This window comes from Nanorana parkeri, unplaced genomic scaffold (genome assembly GCF_000935625.1).
Source record: "Nanorana parkeri isolate BGI_ZX_2015 unplaced genomic scaffold, ASM93562v1 scaffold1108, whole genome shotgun sequence".
Taxonomy (NCBI): domain Eukaryota; kingdom Metazoa; phylum Chordata; class Amphibia; order Anura; family Dicroglossidae; genus Nanorana; species Nanorana parkeri.
In genome coordinates, this window is record NW_017307376.1 from 275,942 (window position 1) to 285,929 (window position 9,988).

General features: G+C 38.8%; 1 long non-coding RNA gene across 1 annotated transcript in view; it reads left to right on the forward strand.

Annotated features, from left to right (window-relative positions):
* The window catches only part of LOC108796405, a 23,063-nt gene extending 13,271 nt beyond the window's left edge, over nt 1–9,792 (forward strand). Inside the window, exon 3 of the long non-coding RNA XR_001941797.1 lies at nt 9,579–9,792. This is a non-coding gene — a long non-coding RNA (uncharacterized LOC108796405). The remainder of the gene's footprint in view (nt 1–9,578) is intronic.
* The last annotated feature ends 196 nt before the right edge of the window (nt 9,793–9,988 follow it).

Genomic DNA, 9,988 nt, shown 5'->3' on the forward strand with positions numbered 1-9,988 from the left:
CCCCCCCCCCCCCATGGCAGTGCCTGGCTTCCCGTGCCTTGTGCTTGGTAATAGCTTGCTTATTAGCCCTACAAATGACCTTAATTGAATGACAAGAATTGTCCCCCTCCTCCTGCCATAGACTTTATTAGGGTTCGCCACAAAGTTCACAAAGGTCTAGTAAGTTTCATGTAACTGTTAGATAACCAAACCCAGGCATATTCGCTCATCCCTATTTGTTTCTTTTATAATCATAAGTACGTTTTATACAAATGTTTTACGTTGCCATAAAGGATGTACTGCTGCTTTGCTCCAAGGAATGAAAGAATGTTACTGTCATTGGGAATAGTCAAACAACAACAGACTTGAACATGTTCCCACTACCATCTGCTGCTGTGGCCAGGATCAGCTTTAGTCCTTTTTATTACTGTTACATTGTACAGATGTTATGATTAATTAATCCATGTTCACAGGCGGCTGGAAATGAATGATTGTCCCCACATTACTGCTTGTGACTTTCATACAAAAAAAACTATACATCAAATCATGACATTTCTGTATTCAAGGCGATATATAGGACATTCAGTATATAGGTCATGACCATTTGGAATGATAAATTACACACGATGGTGTACTTTACACATTAAACTGCTGCAACTCAGAATCTAAAATGCAAAACCAAGTGTGCCTAACCTGCTGTGATGTAAGTTTATCTAATAATATGTCATTTTAGTCCTTTATCCAGCATTAATGAATAATGCATTACAGCAGCAAGCTGCAGTTCAGCTATAACGACGCCATGCTAATTAAGTAATTAGGTCTAATAAACTATAACACATTAATACATATTGCATTTACAGTGTGTTGAGTATTTCAAAAAGAGCCCAGCTGTGGCAGTTTTAATTAGTACTTCCTGTTTAGGGGTCTATATAGAAACAATTCACAGAGCAATTCGCCCCGCAAATCTCTGTGAACATTTGTTTAGTATGAATAGAGGCAAAAATGAAGATACTTTTCTTTTCTGGCCGCATGTAACATTCAGAAAATACTGCAGTATGGCCAATAGATGGAGCTGAGGAGCATGGGAAAGAAGTATTTATTTCCTATGTACCTCAGCTCCATCTATTGGCCATAATGATGTGGTATTTTCCAAAAGCTACATTTGACCTGAAAAGTAAATATAATAAGAACATGTGTTTTTGCCTCTATTGGCATTGAAGGAACGCTCACAGAGATTTGCATTTGATTGATTAAATAGACTCCTTAATTTAAAAGTTTGGGACAAAGCAAGAGATAACAGCAACAGAACCACTTTCCAATTAAGTGGGCTGGGTGTGCAGGGATATGTAGATGTCTCAACTTTGTGTATAGTTATTGCATCACTATTGAACTGTACAGGTTTTGATACAAACAAAACAAATTTAGGATGTTCAGATCAATACTGAGGATCTGAAACAAATTTCACTGCACATGATATATGCACGAATAGGCAATTAGGCATAAAAATAGCACAGCTATACAACGCAAACATAAATCTGTATTGTAAACAATAAATAGTTCATTTGCATTGTACGGTGTACAAAGATTCAGCACCACTATTAGCACAGGTGAAAACTTTTACAAGAAGACCTTTAACTATGTTTGTCACATAGTAATTTGAACTGTCACATGTTGCCACAGCAACATATCATCTCAAGTGTTTCTGAACATCTTGTTGTAGATGTACTTCTGGAAGAGCTGACGACATCTTGGAATATTGGTTGAATAGTTCAAGGCTTTCATGTGTTGATGGTTAAATATTTCCTTGCTGGTATAAATACTCCAGCACGGTTTGTATTTTTCAGAGAAGAGTACATGCAGTTCAACTGCCGATGTAAAGAAAATTATCCAGCTTTTTCAACTGATGTTGTAAGGGATGTTTGGGCCCTGGCATATGCTATTCAGATGTTTTACATTGCAGTTAACAGAAAAGCCATAGCTCACAATTGTCCCTCTTTGGGAAGCAAATCCATTTTTCCTCTTTCTTTCTTTCTTTCTTTCTTTCTTTCTTTCTTTCTTTCTTTCTTTCTTTCTTTCTTTCTTTCTTTCTTTCTCTTTCTTTCTTTTTTCTTTCTTTCTTCCATATTTATTTGTTTGCTTATTTATTTATTGCAGGTATTTTCTTAAACTATATACATTCTTGCAGCCAAATTGGTATAACATCCATTTTATATTTGTTACATGCTCCAATTCACATACCATAAGCTTAAAAAATATTTAAAAAATGCTTCTTGCAGTTTGAATTGCTTTTACTTGGGTTAGGGTTTCTTGGATTCTTAGAGGTAACATGTTTTACTTGCTTCTCTTTTATAATATTAGGAGGGGCTGAGAGGGGTGAGGGGCTTCTCCATTGTATGTTAATGAAATGAATGAGAGAAACATTCTCAATTTCAGTCTTAAGTCTTTCTATGAGGACGGATCACTGTGTAGGTGCTGATAGAAGAACCGAAATCAGCCATGTTGCCTGCTGCAACAAAACTAAAAGGTAAGAAATATTTGTTTTAAATTAAAATTATTTTTGGTATGTTGTGTGAATAGATACACATAACAAACATATAGAGAGGTTTTCTCAAATTTGACTGCAAAATTGTTAATCATTAGAAACAATTTGACTGCAAAAGTGGAAATACACTTTAACCCTTTCGCTGCCAAGCCCTCCGGAACAGGGGGTGGTGGTGGGGTAGTTTGAGGTGTGACTTCTTCATGGGTGGGGATTATTGGCCCAGTATTCTGTGCATATAGCCTCCTAAGATGTAAATCTGCACCTGACTGCATGTACCCGATGTTACTCTAGCACAAGGGTGGGCAAATGTCTGCCCTACAGCTGTGGTGAGACTACAAATACCATCATGCATTTATCTGGGAGTCATGCCTGTGGCTGCCAGAGTCCTGCAATTAATTATGTGATTTGAAGCTGCACCACAGCTGGAGAGCCAGAATTTGCCTACCCCTGTTCTAGTATCTCCTTTAAATAAATATGGCACGAGAGAAGCCCAAGTGTCAATAGAGAGTTCTGTCTATGTCACGGCTTAGTATTTAATTAAAGCCTGACGTCTTACTTTCTTTCATGGACTGTTTTTCTATTGAACAATAATAAGCACTAACCTATGGCCTTGTACAATTTGTCCACTTGTCTGTGTTTCTGCTCCATACACATGAACTCAAAAACAAAGTCAGGGGAGCTGAAGAGTGATGGGCAGAGGACAAATACATACCTCTAACAATTGTGACATGATCAGCTATGGCAGGGCTCAAAATTTCCACTCGCCCGCTCGCAATTGGCGAGTGAAAATTGCGTGGGGGCGAGCGGAAATCCAGGGGGGAGGACTTCCGCCGCTTCGGCAGCGCCGATCGCTGTCTGTTTCCTCCACCCGCTTCTTGGAGCGGCACCGCAGCCTCCGACGGCCGGGCCGCTTCTCCCTCGGCCCTGGCCACGCCTCCTCGTACACCCGGCAGCTCGCTTTCAGGCCCCAAGTTAAGGGCGGGGCACGGTAGGGGTCAGGTGGGGCAACTGGTGGCGAGTAACTCTTAAGGCCTGGCTAGTAGCTCAGGACTTGAAATTTTGAGCCCTGAGCTATGGTATATATGAACTGATACGATATCATATTTTATACTTGTGTTTCTGAAGCCCATTACAGTTCAGTGTATGTACTGAAAAATGTACCAACTGTGGTATATTAATGGGCCAGGCTGTAGAATGTGTATAATCTCCAACTGTTTTTCAAGTCTCAAATAGCCCTATCTTGATGTAATGACATTATTTTCATTTCAGGCAAATGTAATGGCTCAAATTGCCTGCAATTAATCACCGGGAGCGCGTTCAACTCTTAAAATGTTTTGTGCCGTTTTATTTTCGGAGAGGATTGCTATTCTCCACGCATTTGTGACAGGCAGAATGATTTATATTACTACCTATGGTTAGCTGATTAAGGTCAGCCTATGGATTAGATGCTGTGATTTTCCACTAACAGCAACAACACAGGCGTGCTTTTAACACCATGTCCACATCTTCATCTTCATTTTGTTTTTAACTAATGTGTAAGATGATTTTTCTTTGTAAAAGAGGCTGCCAGCTGCAACCTCTAGTGGGAAGCTGAACAATGAGACTAAATAATGTTATTTGTGGCCCAGTCTTGTGGAGCATGTAATACGCTCAACAAATACTGTATATTCAAGCACTCTGAACATTTTTTTTCACATAAATATTGTCTTTTTTTTCCCCAGAGCCACCAATTAAATTCAAACTTTTATTCTACAACTCTCATTTTATACAGCTAGCTAAAAGAGAACTTGTCACAAATTTCCATGTAAACGAACTAGGGCATACATGACAAATACATCAATATTTCTCATAGGGACCCCATGTCCCAGCTCTGTGACTTATGAAGCTATACTCCTCTGCTATATAGCACCATGTTTCTCAACTCTCTGCTGAGAGTTGTGGATGTGCTTCCTCTACGTGGTATGTCCGTAACCCCTGGGATGTCAGCAGCATGCAACAGAGGAAAGCGAAATAGTATTTTTTGGCTGATGGTGCCACGCACTTTATTGTTTTTTTTATTTATGCTGTCAGTACATTACATGTAAATTTCTAAAGTATTCTCTTAAAACTTTTTCTTGGTTGTCGAACAATATCGAAAAGTACTTAAGAAAAGTGATTGATGAGGCTGTGATAGGGACAGGGAAAACACAAATAAAACAAGGCTGAAAATCCAGTAACGTCTAACTATATTGTCAGAACTAAAAATGGTTCATCTCGCCTTGAGAAAATCTTAGCATCTAATATCATACAATGCCCTTAGTGAAACTAAACTTCACTTATTTCAGAATCATTGGGTAACTAGAGACATCTCAGAATGGTGTGGAAATTATAGCTCTTCATGACTGGTGTTCAGTTCTGGAAGTGAGCACACATACTGTATATGTGGAATTTTCAAATAAACCTCTGTAATAGCTACAAATCAGTTGTTTTCAGTAAAGGAATTGGCCATAAATAATTTCTGTCCCTGTAATAGATTTACCCTTTTAAGCTGGCCATACACCTTACAATTATCTGCAGATTTTCTGTGGTCAGATGGAAAAGGTGCAACCGATTCCTCCATCTACACTTAACTGTGTGGATGGAGTAATCTCCACCTGGGCCAATCTGTTGCACCTTTTCCATCTGACCACAGAAAATCTGCAGATAATTGTAAGGTGTGTGTGCACCTTTAGACATGCCACACAGTACTATACACCTAGAAATTATACACAGAACCTACACCCCTAAATGATATACAGAGCCTACATGTGAAAGTAATACACAGAGCCTACACCTGGAAGTAACACACAGAGCCTACCCCTGGAAGTAATATACAAAGCCTACTCCTTAAAGTGATACACAGAGCCTATACCTGGAGATAATGCACAGAGCCTACACCTGAAAGTAATACCCAGAGCCTACTCCTGAAAGTAATACACAGAGCCTACAACTGGAAGTAATAAATGGAACCTACACCTGCAAATAATACACAAAGCCTACACCTGAAAGTAATACACAGAGCCTACAACTGGAGATAATACACATAGCCTACACCTGGACGTAATACACAAAGTCTACACCTGAAAGTAATACCTAGAGCCTACAACTGGAAATAATACACAGAGCTTACAACTGAAAGTAATACACAGAGCCTACACCTGGAAGTAATACACAGAGCCTATATCTGGAAGTAATATATAGAGCATACACCTGGAGAAAATACACAGAGTCTGCCCCTGGGACTAATAAACAGAGCCTACACCTGGAAATAATACACAGAGCCTACACCTGGAAAAAAGACACAGAGCCTACACCTGGAGAAAATACACAGAGCCTTCACCTGGAAACAATACACAGAACCGACACTTAGAAATATTACACAGAGCCTACACCTGGAAAAAAGACACAGAGCGCACACCTGGGAATACTACACAGAACCTAATCCTGGAAACAATACACAGAACCTACACCTGGAAGTAATACATAGCGCCTACACCTGGAAATAATACACAGAGCCTACACTTAAAAATACTATGCAGAGCCTACACCTGGAAAAACGACACAGAACCTACACCTGGAAGTAATACACAGATCCTACACCTGGGACTAATACACAAAGCCTACACCTTGAAATAATCATATAAGACCTTGCAGTGCTGCAGTTATGTACTACTTTGTAGCATGCCCTGTAGACTCCTGTTGTTACACCGACAGTGATTGATGATCCTTATACCGGACATCAAGGCGCCAGACCTTGAGGTCTATGATCATCCCACTGTTTTACAGAATTAATCCAGAATTAGATTTAAAATGAAGGTCAAGTGAACAATTTCAGATGCTGTTATTTAAATAAGGACTGTATAATTCTAAAAACCTACATGTTTAAACTAAAGATCATCAGCCATATTTAATAAAATATTTAAAAATAATGAATAAATTATTTCATTAATAGATTGCTAACATTGAGAACTGCCACAATGCAGGAACACTGAGGGAAATTGATCAAAACTGGAGCAGACGGAATCTGAAGTAATTGTCCATGGCAACTAATCAGCTCCTCTCTTTCATTTCCAAAGCTTAACTGAACAAACTGAAGTGATAATCTGTGTACAGCTGCTCCAGATTCTGTCTGCTCCATTTTAAAACAATGCCCCTCACTGTGTTTTTCCTTGCAATGCATGCTTGCTGTAGCATGTAAATCTTACTATGCAAAGGTGAGCCTCAGTAACCAGCACACTTCCAGCAGTGACAGCTTAAAGTATAACTAAAGGCAAAACTTTTTTGGTGAATGGTGATGGTTAGAACTACTGTCAGGTGTTTCTTCTTTCTGTGTCCACGCTCTCTAATTGTCCCGGTCACCAATATGGATGAGGTTTGGATTCACTACCTTTGCGTTCAAGTTTGTGCAGAATTTTTTAAACCATAATGCACTGCATGGCCTTTCACCATACTGAACAATGGTCAGCATGCTTGGAAGGTGCAATAAGGGGGAATTTGGATAGGCCATCCCCCTAACTATATATGGGTCAGTGTATTGGAAGCTGCTGTAGGGAAAGCATAAGGAAAGCTGACAGACTTCACAGAGAGAGATTAGGGTCAGTTATTAAACTGCAGTTTAATTCTGATTGCTAGCTCTTTGAGCAATCATCACCTTTGCAGCTTTTGTTGGGCTTTTGTTTCAGGGGGTAGTATTTGGTGTTTTAATGTATTATCAAGGTATATTGCTTATGAGCTTTCTTTTGCTTATGGGCTTTGCTTTAATTAAAATCAACTTATATCTCAGAGGTGGTATTTGGGGATTTTCATTTCATTTGGGGTTTTCATAATTTAAATTTATAATGCTAGGGCCTTTTATAAAGTTTGGGGTGTGCAGTATGCAATTTTTACCTGTTAATGTGCAGCATTTACTTTTTACTGACCATCTATTCTTGGAGCTGCCTTTTGTTTGCTGCATTGTTTGGCAGCATAACTGCCTTTTGTTCTGTATTGTTTGAAATAAAAAAAGAAGAACTAGAACAGTGTGCACTTAAACCATGTTACCATTTATGACTCACTCACTCACACTCACAGCACCCAGCCTTTCCCATAGATAAAATAAAAGTTAGGCATTACCCGGTTAGGCATATTATCCTTCATTAAAAGTGCCCTGCTGATGGCCACGTTTACACTGCTGCATCCTTTAGAGTATCTTAATTCTTATAGTATAGCCTCAGCCTATTCTCATTGTCTCTGGTAAATTTGTGCCTAGACTATTTAAAAATGTTCTGCTGCTGGCCAGTTACATTTGTGTCATCTACAGTCTCTCAATTCTTGTATAACAACTCCTGTTTGTACTCCCTTTTTCTACATTTTGGCCAGTCTCTTAATTCAGAGATTCTGAGGTTGATAGAGACTGGCCAGCAGCAGGACAGTTTTGTATTAGGGAGAACAGGGACAGCCTCAGCAAACTAATGGTAAAACAAAAGCATTAATTGCTGCTGAAACTACCTGTAAAAAAGCCTTTTTCAAACGGAAATTGTTATGATTGTGTTGCTGCTGCTGTATGTAAGCCAAGCTAATTGTATAAGAAAAAAATAATTCCATAGCCAAATATATCCTGCCAGTGTATGCTGTTGCTCAGACTGTTAACAAAAATTGTACTGTGCCATAACACCAAGTATAGCTTTAAGGAATTCTGCTCAAGAATGTTATTTAAAGGATTCATGTATTTCCAATGTTGCACTCGCAACTGCATGAAAATATCTCTTTATAATATATATAGATATTTAATTTCTCAATACGTTGGTATTGGAAAGATATACTCTTCTACAGGACAGGAAATGAAGGGAAATTTCCCCAATGAGACACAGATGGAAAACAATTGACAGAGATTTTAATCCTACCCTGCTCTATCCAAAATAAAAAAAAACAAAACCATTGGCTTTAGATATACTTTAGGCTTTCATCTGGTGCTTAGAAGTGTGCTTGTTTTGCCAAGCCCAAATTCAGAAAGGATTTGCAGACTCATTTCTCCTTATCCTTGAACAGTGTACATTTTTACAGGAAAAATTGGTTTGCAAATTGTTTTAGCTGCCTTTATTTTAGGATCTACTAACCATTTTGACATGTGATTTTCACTTTGAGTTAGCTCTTTGCTATTTGTCTAAAAGAATAATGCCGGAAAAAAAACAAATCAGTTATTACATTGCCAATTATATTCAAGAAATCTGCAATTATTTTGCAAGTTACAAAAATGACCTTAACAGGGGTTTAATGTAATCTATTGCAGCTGGATTCTGCCGGTTCCTCTCATAGGCTTCTATGTAGGAATAAAGTTTCTTGTCACATGGTTTTGTGCTTTGCACATCACCTCACTCTATCATAGAGAGTGTAGATAGCTTAAAAGTATATGTAAACCCAGTTGCTAACATCTAAAATATGCTTCCACATGTCATTTCAAAGTAATTTTCAATGTATTTAGATCTCCAAGTTTCTTTAAAATAATGCCTGGGGATCTTGCCATGAAGATTCAGGTATGTTTTAGACAGGCTTCATTTTCAATTTTAACTAGTGAGCAGCTTAAAGGAGTACTATGGGGTACACCTTTTCTTGCATATTTAGTTTCCTTATGATACCGGAATACATTTTGCAATGTACTCCTGTAATCAAAAATGCACCATAAGCTTAAAATTCAATGTAATATACTGTGGGAGGGTCTAAGCTCTGTGCTGAGACGCTATCCTGACAATATTGTCAAGATCCTCCTCTCCCATTGCACATTCATGAGAACCTGTGCAGATGCTCAGGGTACATCCTATCAGAGTTAACACTTGCACATCCATCCTGCAGGTTTTCTTTCATTCCCCCCTCTCCTCCACACTGCTGTCTCCAGAAAATAGAGGACAGAGCTGAACTGATGGTCTTCGTGCCGATGCGGTATATGTATTGTTTGGAGTCAGCAGTGCGGAGAGGAGAGGGTAGGGGGGAACGAAAGACAGACTGCGGGATGGATGTGCAAGTGTTCGTAGATCTGTGACCTGATATGAATAAACTTTGATAGGTGCTGTGTCTGCACAGGTTCTCATGAACGCGCAGCATCTCCTACAAGCTGCTGTCACTCAAAAGGGGAGGATAAACCAGACAAGATTGTCAGGATCACCTCTCAGCACAGAGCTTAGCCCCTTCCACAGTTTATTACACTGAATTGTGAGCTTATGGTGCATTTTTGATTGCAGGAGTACATTGCAAAATGTACTCCTGTATCATAAAGAAACTAAAAATGCAAAAAAACGTGTACCCCATAGTTCTCCTTTAACCAGTTGCTGTCCGCCCGTTGAAGAGGACCTGTCAGTGTACCTGTGCTATTATATAGGGGGATTGTTATCCCCCTATGTAATAGCAATAACAATAAGTGTAAAAAAATAATATATATATATATATATATAAATTAAAAAAATGAAAAGAATAAAA